The following is an 18729-nucleotide window of genomic DNA, read 5'->3' on the forward strand; positions in this document are numbered from 1 at the left end:
CTGCTCCGCCTAACCGGCCTGCCCCGTGATGTGGGCCTCCTCTGGATAGGCAGGACCCACCTGTCTCCTGGCATTAAAAGCCCAACACAGCTACTCCACAGATCTCCAAAGGGACAGGTGGGAATCAGGCCAGAGACAGGGCAAGAAGCTCTGCAGATGAATATGGGGAACCCGGGGCAGGGGACAGGGAGGTGGCTGGCCCAGGGGCACAGGTTGTCACACACATGAGATGGGCGGGAAGCTGTCACAATTCACGGGGTGAATGGAGCTCCTGCGCGCCAGACTCAGGCCCTGAGGAGGCAGGTGCGGCCTCGACGTTGAAACTGCACTGAGTATGTGTGTGAGTCTGTGTGTGAAAGCTCACGTGTGTGGTTGTGTGTGCATGTTGCTTGCGTGTGCTACAAGTCTGTGTGTGCACTGCATGGCTGCATGGCTGTGTGTGCATGTGTGTCTGGGGGTGGGCAACAAGAAAAGGCCCATGATGGCCATGTGCCGAATTCATAGACACCCTCCACTGGGTGCTGGCGTCATAGGAATGGAGCCCAGAGAGCGCTCTGTGTGCCGCACACCACACCAGGGAACCCCACGAGGCCATCCTGCAGTGCACATTTGCTAGACAGGAAAACCGAGGCTCGGTCACTTGCCCAAAGCCCCCCAGCCGGATGCACCCCCCAGGCTTCCTTTCAGCCTGTTCCACTTCCAGCAGCAATTTTCAAAAGGGGGAGAAGAAAGAAAATGAACCACAGAGATGGCTGGTTCGACCAACGAGGCGGTGGCTGCGTGCTGCCTTCCTGTAGGTGCTCGTGATTCGGGACTGGCGCTCAGGGAAGCTGGGGTCGTGGAAGGACAGGGTCCTTCTGTGCTTCCTCAGACAAGATTCAATGGGCCAATTATGCGGCTGGCCCAGCCGCACTCCCATCTGATGCTACAAGGGGCCTTTCACAAATGAGGAACTTGGCTCTGGAGTGTTTTTGGCTTTTAAGAGCTCTAAGCATTTAGGGAAAACAAAAATGAAAGCAATATTGCTGTATGTCCTTATAGTTATTTGGAAGAATGTTAGATCCCAAAGGGTTTGGCAACTACAGGGCACCCGAGCCCCCCCTCACACACCTCCCGCGGCAGACATGGCTGATCAACCCCTCCAAGGAGCCGGGCGCAGGCCCACAGCCCTCCTCCGTGGAGTCTAAGGAGGCACCAGCATTCGGTCAGCGCTGACACACAAGAACCTGTTTGCCAACCTGGAGTCAGCGCAAAGGCCCCAGGTCGGGTGGTACAGATGGAACCGGAGACAGAGAGGAGGCATGGCGGGTGAGCCAGCCAAGGCCAGAACATGGGTCTCCTGCGTGCATGCATCTGTGGCCCCTGTGGGCAATTTCAACAGCTGCTATGACCACAGCAGCCTCAGCCCCGAGCGTGGGGCGCTTTGCCCCAGGATGAACGTGTCGCAAGTAGCTAATGAAGGGCTCTGGAGGGCCTGCAGCATCGATGGGGCAGCTCCTTCCATGGGTTCAGCGTGGCCAGCTATGCTGGAGGAGCCCTGTCCCTCCATCGGCCTGAATTTCAGGCTTCCTGGCTGGCACTGGGGATGGGGGGAAGCTCAGGGGCCCACCACGGGGAACCACACTCCAGTGACCCAAAACCCAGGGCAGGGGCTGCTGGAGCAGACGCCGGACCCGAGATAGCCATGGGGTCAGATGGGGCAAAGGCGGCCCCATGTGAAACTCACTGGCCTGAAAGGTTAGGAGCAGAAGTACCTCCCTGCAGGAGGAGGGATGCCCTACAGTAGCTCCCCAGGGCACCTCTGGCTGTGCCCACCCCACTCCCAGGACAGAGAGCTGGGTGTCCCCAGGGGCCCCGCTCTCAGGCAATGATCAAACACCTCTTAGCCCACAGCCCCAGCCGACTCTTCCGATATCGCAAATGTCAAAGAATGACATTTTCCCTACTTTTATTACCTCGTCTGTTCCGAGTCCCAGTTAACAAACGAATGAAGACGCACAGCTGTACTTCCCTTCCTGCCTCCCTCCCTCTCCTGCAGACAGCCACCGAGTCAGGAGGAAAGGAGTGTGTGTGTGCTGGGGACAAGGAACAGGGAGGAAAGACAAGGGGAATGATGTGCCACTCAAAACGACCAGGCATGCTGGGGAGCCCACCTGCACCACCAGCTCCCAAAGCTTCAGGCCTTTGTGCCATTCACCAACGTCCAGGCCTCACCAGGCCACGCTTGGTGAGACTCACTAAGGAACGAGGTGGGGACTGGAGAGCTCAGAGGACAGGCTGGGGTGGTTGAGTCCGGATCCTGGATGGCAGCCCTGGCTCTGTCCCCACCCAACCATGGCCTGCTCTGACCTCAGGTTCCAAGACACCGGCAGCCCGTCAGCCTCCACACAGCCACAGCACAACCTTTTAAAGGCGGCACTTTAAAAGACAGACCCTAGATCCTACCCCCCACCCCACAGGCTCTGGGACCTGGGAATCTGCATTTATAGTTCAGGGCCCACATGGCTGGATATGTAGCCTGTTGGGGCCCTCTGTCTCCTCCAGGGACTGGCCAGACGGGTAACACCACAGACTGGGTCAAAGCCTGCGGGAAGCCAGGAGCACGTCCCAGTTGTCCACTTGTGGACGCCTACAGGGTCCCTGAAGCCCCTCCACACTGGACAGGGAAGCAGAGGGTTCAGGAAGGATGCAGGGAAGGGCCTGCGGTCTGTGAGCTCCTCCAGGGTAGGAACTAAGTTGGCTTTGCTGAATGATTTATCTCCAATGTCTTCACATTGAAGGCCCATCAGCTATAACTCCACCTGAGAAACCTTTAGATCACAGTGACTGTAAATGCAAAGCTCTATGCTGCAGGTTCAGAAGAGGATAGGAAGCCTCAGTGATCCCAGAGCCCAGGGACCGAAAACTCCACGTGATGGGTCCTTCCGCAAAAACACTTCAGCATTTTTACTTCACTGCACCAAGTTTCCAAACTGAGGACAGAGGTGCTGTGCTCACAGTATTTGCAACTTAAACATCCACAATCGAAACTCAAGACAGGGCCAGGAAGAAAAAGGAAACGTAGACTGCAGATTCACTGTAGGACAATCACCCAATCTTGCATGGCCTTCTGGAAAGAACCCAGACATCTAGCTATTCACATGTGACTTCATCCCAGTCTCCACTGCCCCTTCTGCACTTTCTCTCTGCATCTTCTGCCTCACTTCTTTTTCACACCTGTAACTTCATCCCTCTGTGCTGTATTCTTAGTGACTTCCTCAGTTCTGTCTTCTGATTCATTAATTCTCCCTTCGGCTCCACCTAGACTACTGTTTAAGACACATACTGAGTTTTTCATTTCAACAACCTCAATTTTCATTTTGAGAATTTCTATTTAGTTCTTCTCTCAAATTCCATCTGTTCTTTTTGTCCTGCTTGTTTGCTCATCATTTTCTCTTCTTCTCTTTTGCATTCTGTTCCTTTTTTCCGAGAATAGAAATTCTCTCTCATCGATTGCATCTGCTAGCCCCCTCCCACATGCTGATTTGTTTCTTTTTGAGCACCAGCTGGCTAGTCTTGTAAACATACATATATTCACAGATTATACGTATTGTGTATAAACACACGTATATATTGTTCTATGCTGTAAGTGCATCCTCAGTGGGAATTGTTTTCCATGGGTGGAGGGAGCCCCCAAGCTCTGAGAGACATAACTATGAGGTTCTCCTGGTTTCCCCCTGGCTTTCAGGCCCCACCCCACGCCTGGTGCCAAAGCAGGGTGGATCCTGCCAGAGACTGTTTCCCTGCCCAGCCTGGGATGGTCAGCTGCTTCTGTGTGCCAGGGTACAGCTCTCTGGTCCCCATTCCATGGCCCTCTCGGCCTTCGTGGCTTAGCTCTCTGCACTGCCTCCATTCCATCTCCCTCACCTCCACCATGACGCAACCCCAGCTGTTAGGGCCCAGGCCCTGGGGTGGGCCTGGTTCCAGGCCTCCCAGGGGGTGGGTGGGGAGTCAAGCTGGCCTGGCTCCTCTTTCTGTCTTTGACATCCCTCTTGGTTTCTGACAATTGAGGATTTCCCTTTCTAGTTCTAAGCCTAGTAATCATGTTTTAGTCTGCATTATTTCATTTAAAGAGGGATTCTATGTGTTGAGGGGAGGAGCCCACGCTCACTGGACCACTGTGTTTTGTAGAAATCCCTACGCCTTCCGCAGAGCAGGAACTCACAAGAACCTCCAAGCAAAACAGCCGTCAAATCCCCGTGAGCCTGCAGCCCATCGGTGGGAGTGAGGACACGCCTACTCAACATCAGTCAGTGTGGGGGCAACTGCACTGCGATGATTTTAAAGAGGAGCCTGGCCAGGCGCGGTGGCTCACGCCTATAATCCCAGCACTTTGGGAGACCGAGGTGGGCGGATCACTTGAGGTCAGGAGTTCGAGACCAGCCTGGCCAACATGGTGAAACCCCATCTCTATTAAAAATACAAAAAAAATTAGCCGGGCGTGGTGGCACATGCCTGTAGTTCCAGCTACCTGGGAGGCTGAGGCAGGAGAATGGCTTGAACCCAGGAGGTGGAGGTTCCAGTGGGCCAAGACTGTGCCACTGCACTCCAACCCGGGCAACAGAGCAAGACTCCGTCTCAAAAAAAAAAAAAAAAAAAAAAAAGAGGAGCCTGCCAATTTTGCCATTGTGATGATAGATGATGGAGTGGTGTCTGTTTAGCACATATCACAGGGTGGCAGCATGGGACAGTGACACGGAAGCGGGAACTCCAGGCCGCACAGGTACAGGTTCAAATGTCAGCCTCCCTCTTGGAGCTGGGGCAAACTCTCAGCCTCCCTGAGCCTGTTTCCTCAACAGTAAAACACAGTCCTAACAGAGGTCTCACCACAAGGCTGCTGGGGCCTGCAGGAGGACACGCCCCTGGAGGGGACACAACACCGCCCGTGAGTGCCGAGTGAGGACATGGCCATGGGTCTGCTGATGGTCCTAGCACTCCCTGCAGAGCCGGAGCAGGTGTCTGTCCACACAGGGGACCACGGGGTCCTCGGAGCAGGTCTGCAGCTGGGCAGGCCAAGGCCAGCATCAAGGCTCAACACCCAGTGCCCACCAGGCCTCCCTCCAGGAAGCCCATCTCGCCAGGTGGTACGTGCGCAACTCTAGCTTTCTCTTTCTGGCACCTCAGAGAGATGGAAGCCAAAAAAGTGACCCAATCACCCTGCACTTGAGCCAGTGAAGCCACTGAGTGCCCCTACGGTGGGGCCGCCTGGGGCCCTAGGGAGGGGTACCACGTGCTCTGACAAGGTTGACAAGTCCCCGGCACCCGGCAGGCCCCTCTCTGACCCTCGTCAAGCCTCCAGGAGTACTGGCTTTGCTTAGAGCCTCTGGAGGGAATCTCCCTTTCCAGGACCCCCAGGCAGGGCCAGCCATACCCTCCTGGTCACCACCTACAGACCCCAATGGAACAGGTGAAGACAAGAGTAGCAGCAGCCAATGGTTTTCAGTGCAGTGCTAGACCCGAGATGTCCCACCCAGCTCTTGCCACCTGGAGCTGGAAAGCACATGCACCTTCTCCCAGAAGGAGCAAGGCTCTGTTGCATCCAGCGACTCATCCACGGTCCTCTAGCTGGACGACTGAGGATGCTGACAGCTGCCAGGAGAAACGGTCCAGTGTGGGGCGGTCCACCCGGCCCCGGCTCAGCTGAGTGCTGGGCTCACAGCAGCCTCCAGCATCGTTTCCTGAACCAATGGAAATGAGCCACTCCTCCCACACCGCCTACAGGAATTGCTCAGACAGGGATCTGAGGTCTCAGGAAGACCTCCCGGCTGTTCCCTACCCAAGGCCCCAAGTGCACCTCAGACAGACAGACCAGGAGACTTGGAGTGAGAGAGCCACCGGCTTCTCCAATGATTGTTAACTGTCTTGTTCCACGTTTAAAAGTCCCCTTCGTCTTCAGGAAACTTCCCAAGATGGCCACGGGCATCCTCGCTGCCCTCCGTGCTTCTCGATCTGAAGTAACGGTCAGGTCCTGACTCAACCCGACTGCTGTGAGCTATCCGGGGCACGGGTCTGTGCGGCAACACGAGGGGCAACCTGCCCACAGCACAGCAGGCGCCACATCCCCGTGAGGTGGGGCGCGGTGGGGAGAAGGAAGAGAAATGAGTCTTCTGGCTCTGGCCAGGAGATGCTCCGCAAAGTGGGAAGAGCCTAGACTGCCCTGGGTTCAAATCTGCCCTTCCCGGGCACCGTGCTGAGGCTCCCTGAGGCTCGCTTGGCTCATCTGTGAGATGGGGATAACAGCGTCTACCTGTGTGGCTGTAGGTGAATGAGACGGAGCCTGGCCCAAAGCAGGGACTCACGCACAGCTTGCGGAAAGGGGACTGTGCCCGATCAGAAGGCCCACGGAGGGACTCACGGCTGCACTCCATCCTCCACTTGCTCGAATGAAGAAACAAAAACAGAGCAAAGTACTAGGCTCAGGGCCAGAAGCGTGCATGTTTGTTATGACTTTAGAAGACACCCAGAACCCCTGAAGTGTCCCGCCATCTCCTGGGAATGCCGCTCTGGCCTGTCCTATCTCTGCAGCCCCACAGCTTCCCCTGGTACTTGGGATGTGAACCTGAGCACGTGGTTCCTCCAGCCAAACCTCAGTCAAGACACTCAAGCCAGGCAATAGTGACCCAGAACAATGACCCAGGTGGATGCAGGTGTGCCTTACAAAGGGAAATCAAGCTGGGTATAATGGCTCATGCCTGTAATCCCAGCTACAGCCTCACCTGAGATGAGGAGTTCGAGACCAGCCTCGGCAATATGGTGAGTCCCCATCTATTTTTTTTGTTTTTTTTTTTTGAGATAGAGTTTCATTCTTGTCACCCAGGCTAGGGCGCAGTGGCACCATCTCCGCCCACTGCAACCTCTGCCTCCCGGGCTCAAGTGATTCTCCTGCCTCAGCCTCCTGAGTAGCTGGGGATTCCAGGCAAGTGTTACCACACCTGGCTAATCTTGTATTTTTAGTAGAGATGGGGTTTCAGCATGTTGGCCAGGCTGGTCTAACCTCAGGTGATCTGCCCACCTCGGCCTCCCAAAGTGCCGGGATTACAGGCAGGAGCCACTACACCCAGCCCCATCTCTTAAACAACAACAACAACAAAGTCTTTAAGGCCAGGTGCAGTGGCTCACACATGCAATCCCAGCACTTTGGGAGGCTGAGACAGGAGGATTGCTGGAAGCCAGGAGTCTGAGGCCAGCCTGAGCAATACAATGAGATTCCATCTCTACAAAAAATAAAAAAATAAAAATAACCAGATGTGGTGGCATGCACCTGTGGTCCTGGCTACTCGGGAGGCTGAGGTGGGAGGATCACTTAAGCCCAGGAGGTCGAAGCTGCAGTGAGCTAGGATCATGCCACTGCACTCCAGCCTGGGCAACACAGTGAAACCCTATCTCAAAAAATAAATAAAAATTAAAAAGAAATTGGAGCCCTGAGCCACACTGGCGACCACGTGATGATGAGCCATCCGCTGATCCAGGCTGCTCTCAGAGGCTCTGCTGATCAGAAGAGCTTTCTGGCCCCGACCCTCCAACTGTCATTAGCAATCAGTAAGCAGGAACTGCACAGACCTGGCCCCAGCTGCAGACCTTCCTTATCAGCCATTACCACGCATCTGGAAACACACACACACACACACACACGCAGCCCAACGGAGCCAAATGGCAAGATTATCAAACTCATTTAAATATGTTGCCCCGGAAACTCACCTATCTGCCTTGGAAATCTACAGCTACTATTGCTGCATATTCAGAAGCAAATCATTATAAATTACTTTCTCTAACTCAGCCTGTGTTATCCTTCATTTTTTTTCTTTTTTCACGTGGAAAGCACGGTCAGAAAAACTTGGGGTTCTTGACTTCAGAATGACAAGCGACCATCGAGCAGTGATAATTACAAAACATGTGCAATCACAGCTTCACATTCAGGTTTTGCCACCAGGAGAAGGCTGGAAAAACAAAAGCAAGCAGGAAAGGCACTTCTCAGCCACTGCATTCGGCAATGGCAGGGCTGTGGGGCCCAACATCAATATCGGAAGTTTCTTCTAGGGAGCCGGCAGAGTGCAGGAAGAAAGGTGGGAGCCGCCCCCAGGCCCCAAGACAGCCGAGCGGCAAAATGAAAAATGCCACTCACTCAAGCCAGGCAACTAGCAGCAACTCTGAAGGGGAATGCATGAAAGGAGGGTCTGGTTGTCCTTACAAAGAAGATCAGGGCTCGAAAGTCATTTAGAAGGAAAGAAAAAGGTGAGAGCATCTTCTCTGTAAACAAATAGCTCAGAATTGGCCCACTCTTCCTGGAGCTTTCAACATGATGTAAAATGATGCCCAAATATATGCTTCCTCATCTCAGTGGGTCTGGATCAACACCCTCAAATGCAGGAGTCTGAGAGACCACCTGAGCCTTGGGGACCAGCAGCCCGAATCTTTCTGTCTCACACTCTGTGGGTGCTCCTTGTCTACGGCATAGATGGATAAGTGGGTGGGTGGGTGGATGGATAAGTGGGTGGGTGGGTGAACAGATGGATGGATGGGCAGATGAGTGGACAGGTGGGTGGATGGATGAATAAGTGGGTGTGTGGGTGGATAAGTGGGTGGGTGGGTGGGTGGGTGGATGGATGGATAGATTGGTGAGTGGATGGATGGGCAGATGGCTGGACAGATGGGTGGGTGGGTGGGTGGATGGATAAGTGAGTAGGTGGGTAGGTGGATGGATAAGGGTATGGGTGAGTGCGTGGGTGGGTGGATGGATGGATGGATGGATGGGCAGATGGGTAGACGGATGGATGGATGGATGGATGGATGGATGGATGGATAAGTGGGTGGGTGGGTGAACAGATGGATGGATGGATGGGCAGATGGGTGGATAGATGAGTGGGTGGGTGAATGGGTGGATAAATGCATGGGTGGGTGGGTGGATGGATGGATGGATGGATGGATGGATGGATGGATAAGTGGGTGGGTGAACAGATGGATGGATGGATGGGCAGATGGATGGATAGATGAGTGGGTGGATGAATGGATGGCTGGATGGATGGATAAGTAGGTACGTAGGTGGGTGGGTAGGTGGGTGGATGGATAAGTGGATGGGTGGGTGAACAGATGGATGGATGGATGGACAGATAGATAAGTGAGTGGGTGGGTGGATGGATAAGTGGGTGGGTGGATGGATGAATCAGGGGTGGATGGATGAATGGAGGGGCGGGTGGACAGATGGTAAGTGGGTGAGTGGATGGATGGATGGATGGATGAATAGATGAACGGACGGATGGATGGATGGATGGATGGATGGATGGATGGATGAGCGGATGGATGGATGGATGAGTGGATGGATGGATGGATGGATGGATGGATGGATGGATGGATGGATGGATGGATGGATGGTGGGCAGATGGATGCTGACTCAGAGAGATCCCTTTGCCCCAGTCCCTTCTGATGAAGTAAGGAGAGAAAAGAGAGAAGATGAGCCCCTGACGGCAGCCTCATACCTATCTCCCTGAGTCCCTAATATACCCTTGACAATTTCTGTACAAATGTCCTCCCTCATGGTGGGGGTCACACACCCACCATGAAGGCACCACTGACCCTATTTTGCCACTGAGAAAACCCAAGTTCGGAGAGGTAACATGACTTGACCAAGGTCTCATTGCTGTGGGAGGCTGAAGCCTGGGTCTGACTCAAAGCCCAGCTCCTAATAGTAAGGTACCTGAGAGCCACCACCTGCCCAGGAGCGGAGGCCAGCCCTGCCCCTTCTGAGTCCCCAGCAGGTGGTTCAGGGACAGAGCCTCCAGCTAGACCCTGGCTCCATGGGGTCCTCGCTCCACCCTTCCTCTGAGTGTCTGCTTCACTGGGAATGAAAGGCTGGGATTCTAGTCTGGAAGGTTCTCCCAGCTGGAATCACATCCAGGACTCTCAGGCACTGGCACAGAGGGCAGACCTGAAAATCCTTGTGAGCTCCTCAAGGGGGTGGCTGAGAAGAAGCCCCCAGGGATGGCACAGCTGTGAACGGGACACTGGCCAGGGCCAGGGATGTGGGGAAACGGATCGTATGTGAACTAGGGCGTCAGTGACCTGGTTGACCCCAAGAGGGAAGAGAAGAAAGGGGCAGGGGCAGGGGCAGGGGCCAGCCCCAGAGAAAACTGCAAGCCCTGGCTTCCTCCCTGCATGCTCGGCTCCCAGCACCCACGTCCTCCATGTTTCCATGGCTGTACTGGGTGGGTGACCGCGAGTCTAACTTCCCCCTCTTCTCTGCCATGGTGTGGCCAGGCTAGAGGAAAGGGGCTGATGGCGTCCTCACTCTGCGCACCGTCTTTTCCCCACTGCAGTCAGCTACACTGGCCCAGCTGCCCCAACCAGCATGTGGGGGCACAGCCTCTCCTCGGCTTGAAGGGTCGGGGTCCTAGGCCCAGTTCCCGACACCTCCAGAGGAAACCCAAAGCCTGGAGCAGAGGCAGGAAGGCTGGCAGGGAAGCCCCGGGGGTCAGAGTCGCTTTGTGCACCTTGGGACCCGGGGAGAGAAGAGGCTGGAAGGGAGAAGTGGGCCCAGGTGGCCTCCTGGAGCACAGGAGGAGGCGTGTGCTGGTGGAGTATCCGGAGCAGCACATCTTCTCCAGGCGGCCACTCCAACCATGGGGCTCTTGAAGCTTCTTGACTAAGACAGAGTCTACCACTCACGAAGGGGGGCAGATGGGTGGACAGAAAAGCACACAAGGGGGTGACTCACGCCTGTAATCCTAGCACTTTGGGAGGCAGAGGCGGGCAGATCACTTGAAGCTAGGAATTCTAGACCAGCCTGGGCAACATGGTGAAACCCCATCTCTACTAAAAATACAAAAATTACCCAGGTGTGGTGGTGTGCACCTGTAATCTCAGCTACTTGGGAGGCTGGGGCAGAAGAATCGCTTGAACCCAGGAGGCGGAGGTTGCAGCGAGCCAAGCTTGAGCCACTGCACTCCAGCCTGGACGACAGAGGGAGGGGGCGGGAGGGTGGGGGAGGGAGGAAGACAGGAAAACACACAACAGCAACTGGACTCACATGTTAGCTGAGTGCCTGCTCTGTGCTGGGCATGTGAGGGAAGCTACAATTTAATCTGAGATCCTGAGCAAAACAGTACAGAGGCTCAGACCAGGACATTATGCCAGAGCTGGGATCAAGTCCTAAGCCTGCCACGGATGATCTCAGCCACTCCTCTCTGGGCCTCGGTTTCCCTGTGTGTGGAATACGGAAACCGCAAGACATACAGATGGCAAAGGGCGTCCCGCCACACTCCCACTCCCACTGTGCTCACGGTGGAGTCACCAGCTGGTCACCATGCCCCTGCTGAAGACACTGGCCTCTGCAGCTGTCTCTGCACAGTGCTCCGGGCAGACGCTGCCTGTGAAAGCAATCAGCACCCAAGACAGGAGCGGCACTGCCCTGGGAAACGCCTGGACCAATAGCCTCGGGTCCCGTGAGCACTGACTGCCCACTGTCCCCAGTTCCTAATACCAGCACAGAAGCCCTGTGTCCCAGGGCTGGGCAAGCACAGACGAGGCATCAGGCGGCAGCTGCTCCCCACCAGGAAACTCTACAGGAATCAGTTGGGGGTCAGGGGCTGTTGGGGGGAATTTCCCGTCCTTCATGGAAGCAGCTTAGCAGCCATCTGGTCCAAATTCTCCAATTTTGAGATAGGAAACCTAAAACCCAGCTGGGAAGATGCAAGAACTTCACAAGCCCACCCAGCAACTTCCAGGCAGGGCCCAGCCTAGAACCAGGGGTTCCTGTTTGGAGCCTGAGGCTTGTCTCTCCCAGACATGGCGTCCTCCAGGACAGCTAACCACCGTCTAGGCCTCCTGCCTGCCAGATCTTTCCCAGGTTTATTTCATTTTATTCCCTCAAAACCCCCACGAGACGGTTCTCTGGCTCTCCCCTTTCTGAGGAGGAGTCACTAGGGCTGGGGCAGACAGCTGGTGCCTCTGGCAGCAGAGCCCGGCTCTCCACGCCGCCCTGCCCCGGAGGGCCGGCTATCCATCCTGGATTTGAAGCTGAGGGACAAACCACAGCCTCCAGGCACAAAAGCAAGGTTTCTGAGTGGGGCCCTGCAGCCTGCAAGGCCAGTAAACCTGTCCCAGCACGACTGGCTGGGTAGGCTGGGCCACTCACTGTCTGCGAATGCTGCTCTCTCATTCCCAGAGACACTCCCCAGCCCCTCCTGGGCATCACTCAGCGCTGCTGTGGCTGCAGGAGCCAGGCACAGATGGCGCCTCCCTCCCCTGTCCACCAGGAAAAAGGTGGGTTCCAATGTGGGAGGCATCCCAGACCCGGGCTGCAGATGAGCCACATCAGTCCCTCTTTAATCAGAGGCAAGACCAGAGACCATGACACAGATCTGCTGCCTAGCACGTGAGTCACTGCCTCCAAGGTACAAGAATCCCACAGGAAGCTCAAGGTACCCGCCCAGACCTTGAGGCCAACGCGGGGTTAGGGGAACAGCACCGCAAAGGCAGGAGGGAGGGGTTCTGGCCTCCCCCACCCCACCCCGCTCTCGCACGGATGTCTCGCCCCCTCCAAGAGCCTCCTGTGCTGCTTCTTCCTTGGACCCTTCCCTCTTCCCAGAGGTGGAGACAGTGAACCAAGGGGCTGGAACACAGGCGTCTACACACGCAGATTCCCACATGGGACCCTAGGATCCATCTCCCTCCCCAGCCCACACCTGCAGAAGAGCTGTCCAGGCAGGAAGTGGGGCGTGGAGGCCTCATGGAGCCAGCCACTGTGCACCATGTCCGAGCTGCAGGAGGCCTTGGGGGAAACATGCGTCCAGAACCCTCACCTGACACACGGAGAAGACGGGTCTAGGAATGGGTGCGTCTCATCCAAGGCCCCATAGCCAGTCGGGGCAGAGCAGGCCCAGAAAGAACAAGGGTGGGAATGAGGACGGTCACCGAAAACAGAATCACAGGCTCTCCCGCTGCAGACCCCAGACTGAGCGCTTCACGGGATCACCTGTGTTTCTTTCACTGCCCCTAAGCTCTGAACTCTCACCACGCTCAGGTCACGTGCGTGCAAGCTGGGGCTCAGGAGGTCACTCAGAGTGGGCTGGGAACCCGGGTTCACTGGGCCAGAGCCGAGTGCTGAACCCTCCGTGCCAAGGCCAGACCCAGGCCCCAGCCACTGCCTGGCCTGGCTTCACAGAGCCAAATGCCCCCACCACACAGCCCAGCGCCACAGCCCCAGGGAGCTATCCACAGCTGACGGGAACAGGCCACCTTTCTGCCGGTTAAGGAGCTCATCAGGCAGAGGGCAGGCCCTGAGCAGGCAGAGGGGGCCCCACAGACATAAGGCAGGCTCTGGGCAACCCAGAATCCTAGTCAGAGAGTCTGAGCAGCTCGAAGTGAGGGTTGCCTGGAAGAGGCACAGGCCTATGATAAAGTAGCACAGAAACAGGCGATCCCCTTCAAGACACAGACTGCCCGGCACTGCAGCGCACGGCAGGGCTGATCCTGCCAGTCCCTTCAAAAACTCAGCCCCCAACCGCCCTGTGCCAGGGCCTGCTGAGAAACACCACAGGAACACACGCAAGGCCCCCGCTCTAGTCCCCTCTAGCACAAGAGGCTATAGAATGAATTGACGTTTGTGATGGCTAATGCTACGGCGACATCCTGCCCAGGCTAAGGGGTACCCAGAGGGCAGGTAGGACATTATCTCTGGAGTGGCTGGGCAGTGTTTCCAGAAAAGACCAGCATCTGAGTCGGTAGCCGAGTATAGCAGATGCCTCCCGTGCCCTTGGGCCTCACTCAACTGCAGGGGCCCAAACAGGTCAAGACGGCAGAGGAAGGCCTTATTCACTCACTGCCCAGCAGGCACAGCCATCATCTCCTGCCCTTGGACATCGACGCTTCTCGTTCTCAGGCCTTTGGGCTCAGACTGGGACTCACGCCATCAGGCCCCTTGGGTCTCGGGTCTTCGGATCAGGACTGGAGCTGCGCTACCAGCCTTCCTGACCTCCAGCTTCACAGCAGCTGGTTTCAGGACTTCTCAGCCCCCAGGATCGTGTGAGCCAGTCCCTGGTATTAAATCTTCCTATCTATCCATATGCTATCGGCACTGCTGTTCTGGAGAACCCTGACTAATACAATATTGGAAAGGAGCACACATCTCCCCTGGGATGGCCCCATTCGGGCACGCCCTTCTCCCACACCCAGCACCACTGACTGCTGCCAGCAGAGGCGCTGTGGAGACAAGAGTGGTAGGGAGGCAAGGGACGGGGTAGGTGTGGAGCAAAGACAATTCCCCTAAGGAAGGCAGGCCCCCTGGGACTGAGGGAAAGCAGCCAGTCAGCCAAGGCCAGGAGAATGTGCAGGGGGAGAGCCCACGCACAGGCCCGGACAGCGGCCGTGGCCACACAGGGGACCAAAGAGCGGAGGCCTGTCAGACACAGGGCCAAGGAGCTGGCCTCGCCTGGGGCAGTGGGAATGCAGGGTCAGGCTGGTGTTTGAGAGATGCTTCGGGCTGCAAAGAGGATACTGGGTGGAGGGAAGGTAGGACCACGGGAGTGGGGGCGGCCCCAAGGAGTCTTCTGACCAGGCCAGGTGCACGATGGCAGGAAGGCCTGGGCAGGAGGCCACAGGGATGGACACAGCCAGAGAGGACACAGCCAGAACTGTTTAAGAGGCTGATCAAAGCTGCCTGGATGCAGGAGTGAGGCAGGGAAGAGAGAAACCACCTCTGTCCTTTCTGCCAGGAGACACAGAAAGAGCTGGCCTGACGAACGGGGACAATGGGGGACGCTGGCCACTGGGGTCTGGACGCACAGTGGCCAGCTACAGAGGGGAAGGCAGGGGATGCCAGGGCTGGCGTCTGGGCGAGGCTGAGCTTAAACCCTTGGTGCGGCCTTGAGGAAGTCGCTGCCTGCCCCGAGTCTCCCTCCCTACCCACCTGGGGAAAGGGGAGGCTGAGAGGCATGTGGTTATCTGAGCCACAACTACCCCATTTCTGCTTCCCACAGAACCCCCACCCGGCCTGCCAGACCCCCTTCTGCTACCTTCCTCTGGCCCTGGGATGCCCTGGCTGTATGAGGAGAGGCTCCCTCTGCCCTCAAACAGTTGCCAGCCGTCTTTCTTCCCCAGCAGGTAACTGGCACACTCCACACTCTGCGCAATGATACAAAGATGCAGCCCACAAAGCTGGGACCCACAACCCAGACACACAGCTATCCACTGGCCAGGCGGACAAGCCCAAAACCAGCCACTGCCCACAAGCAGGGCGGGACCATCACACTGCCAGGAACCTTCTTGGAACAGCCAGCGCTCGTGTTCTGGGTGACACGTTCGGCTCTGGGCTCAGAAGTTACCCCGCTGCCTCCATGAATCCTCAACCACCCAATGAGGTCAATGTTATGATGCCCCTTGTCAAATGATGAAACTGAGGGTCAGAGTAGTCACCTGCACACATCAGCTTGATGGTCTGATGCAAGCTCTTAAAGGGAAAGCACCCAGAAGGAACGGCCTCATCCTCCCGACTGAGCCTCGCCCCAGAACCCCCCTCTCATGGCCTGGTCATCCACTGCACGTTCCCAGTCTGCTAATGGGGATAGGTGATAGCAGCCATCACCTGGAGGGGCTGATGGGTTTCCAGTGGCTTCACTGGCCTCCCTAATTAATGGCCATTTTAATGGGAAGGGGACTAATAACTGTATCTCTAACACTACAGCAATAACTTTCCAGTATCTACCCTTATCTCTGAAGCGATGACTTAGTAACTCAGTTACTAAGTGCAAGCGTTAACACGGGACAGGAAGGTGCATGAATCTCCTCTGCGACGTCAACTCCACACCTGCTCCTGCTCTGAACTCCCGCAGGAGTGCCTGGAAGGGCCTGGGAAAGCACTTGGCCCCCCGACACCCCCCACTATTTCTTCCCTAGGCTGTCTGACGGCGAAGGAGGGTGTGGGGCCCACCCAGGCCCTTAGGCTCAGCAGGCGAAGTCTCTTTGACCAGTCTCTTAGCGTAGGGCTGAGCTCAGCACTCTCCGCCGGCCTGCGTCTCACAGATGCTCCAGGTGTACCACGGGGCGGGCACCTCTGCTGACATGTGGCAGCCGGGGGAGGCTCAGAGGCCAGGGACAGGTTGCTGGCACCGCCGAGGCCGTAGGAGCCACACAAGGAAGGCCTCGCGCGAACCACACACACTACAGAGCCAACTGCAATCCAAGCACGATCGAGGCTGGGTGGGTGCTTCTGAAAGGATCTGACCGAACTGAGCACAAAGATTGTTCAGAGTCTGGCCGACGCAGCTCCCCATCCATCCCCAGCCAGGTGGCCCATGGTGAGTGAGGCAGAGTCTTGGTTTCCTCAGTTGTGAGATGGGGGCAGTCGCACCCGCGAGAGTAAGGGAGACAACACACCGCCCACGGCTGCTCCGCTGCCGTCACCATCATCGTTGCTGCCCCCCCCCCGCAGATGCAAGTCCCCACCTCCACCACTGCCAAGTCCTCTGTGCACATTTGTCACAGGACAGAGCTTAACCTTTGAGAGGCCATCCCTGCTGACCCCACCTGCCGCCCGTCTCAGGAGGAGGATTCCCAGGAAATCATAACCACAGGGGGATCCTCCAAGCAGTGGCCACGTCCCCGCCACCCATGCCAGGGGGTCCCCATCCAGCCAGTGGGTTTCCAATGGGTGTGCAGAGCTGTGGGCGGTGAGGGCAGGGGCCAGGGACAGCGGCTGAGCACTCAGAGTGGAAGCGCCCTCGGCCCGGGCAGCCTGGCCTTCTTTGCACATATGCCAGGCTCCTCCGCAGGGGCAGAAACCCTTTCCCCAGGGTCGGGTCATCCCATTCGAGAGATCAACAAATCCAGCATTTGACTCCATGGAGCAGGAGCATGGCGGGGCAGGGGCAGGGAGGTGTCTCCTCAGGATCCCCCCCTTCCCCAGGCATCATCCGCCCCCATCCCAGGCGTCCTGTGACACAGCCTTCCAGAGGGGACCGGGCCGGGCTTGTGCTGCTGAACCTGGCCCTGGACCCTGTCTCAGCTGCAGACTCGCAGCAGTGCCGGAGCTCTCTGCGCCCCAGGCCCTCCTCTGTAACGAGGCCCCTTAGGGGCTCTTGCTTCCTCACTCAGGTGTGCAATACATTTTGAGCAGCTGCTATGTACCAAGCACTGTGCTAGGGTGACCTCTGGAGCTCCAAGGAACCAGCAAGGTGTGATCAATGCCACAGGGTAAAGAACAGAGCAGCTGGGAGGCACGGAAGTCCAGCAGAGTCCCTAACCAAGCAAAGCAAGGGGCAGGAGCTGTCCAGGAATCAGAGAAGGCCCCCTGGAGGAGGTGCTGTCACCCTGAAGCCTGCGGGATGAGCAGGAGTTAGCTGGGTGATGGACAAGTGTGTGTCAGAGGCTCACCATAAACATGGGCAAGCCTCCTATAAGAAGGCATCGATCAGTAGGTGGCCCCAGGGCACTGCCATGGCCTTGAGCACCTGACATTACAGACCCACAGGGCAACCAAGTGCACATCTGTGTCCTCTGCCAAATGCAAATCTAAGCAACAAGCCGCACACACCAGGACGAACAGCACTGCTGGCTCAGATGAACCACCAAGAACCTGCTCTCCTTTCCAAAGCAGAACCGATCCGAGAATCCCTACAGCCTCGCGAGCTGCAAGTCCGATCTGTGCAATGTGAGCCCCTGCAGGAAAAAAGTCTAAAGTGATTTTTCCTCCCCGGTGCTTTGTGTTTATGGAAACAGATGGAAACTGGCCGCAGACGAAGCTTTGGTGTCCAGATTCGCTTCCAAGCGGTTTTACCTTGATGACTGCTTAATCCTGGCCCATCAAGGGACTTCCCAAAATGGCCACTTTATGGATTTTTCTTTTCCTGTCTAAGCGTAGGATTCAAAAATGCACTTTTCCCAGAATAGATTTTCTAAGACCATGAGAGTGAGGACACGGATAAGAACAAGGCCATCTGGAAGTGGAGGAGAAAGAAGAGACGCTCATGGGGAAGACAGGCCAAGGAAGGACCCACCTGGACCCACCTGCGCCGTCTGCAGGAAGAGGGGCTAGGCATCCCTCCACCAGCCCCTTGCCCACCTGGCACTCACGAGCAGCCCTGGACACCAGGGTACAAGGTGTGTCCCCAAGAAGCTCTGTGTGCCCCACCGGAGGAAGGAGCCGGCAGGCAGCACAGGGAGGGAGAGTAGGCAGGAAGCAGCTGAGCTGAAAGGGAGCCTCTGAAGCAGGCAGGTGGTGAGGGACCTGTCAGCCAGGCTCAGGGACTCATGAGATGATGAAGGCGGGCAGGGAAGGACAATGGCCTTAGGGGCAGCCATGGGGAACTCCCAGGTCAGAAAAGACTGGATCTGACCGATGGTTTTATAAAAGATGCCTTTTACATGAAGCACCAGGGACAACTTCTCCAGTAGGAATCTTGCATATAAAGAAGGGGTGGGTGCGGGGGGCACTGCCAATGCCACCGCCCAGGAGACCAAGAGATGGCCAAGTGAATGTGATGTGCGGTCCCTGATTGGTCTTGGGACAGAGGACCTAAGGGGGAAACTGAGGAAGCCAGAGTCACTTCAGTTAGTGACAATGTGTCCACACTGGTCATTCATTGTAACCAAAGCACCAACTACCGTAAGGTGTGGATGGGGGACCCAGGTGTGGAATACAATCTTCTTCTGCACTAGCTTCTCAATTTTGCTGAGTCTAAAACTGCTCTAAAATATCTAGGT

The 18729-nt window shown here is 56.4% G+C and overlaps 1 protein-coding gene across 4 annotated transcripts in view; it reads right to left on the bottom strand.

Moving 5' to 3' along the window:
- Window positions 1-18729, bottom strand: part of VAV2 (vav guanine nucleotide exchange factor 2) — a 231062-nt gene that overhangs the window by 98844 nt on the left and 113489 nt on the right.

Source organism: Pongo abelii, chromosome 13, assembly GCF_028885655.2.
Source record: "Pongo abelii isolate AG06213 chromosome 13, NHGRI_mPonAbe1-v2.0_pri, whole genome shotgun sequence".
Classification (NCBI taxonomy): domain Eukaryota; kingdom Metazoa; phylum Chordata; class Mammalia; order Primates; family Hominidae; genus Pongo; species Pongo abelii.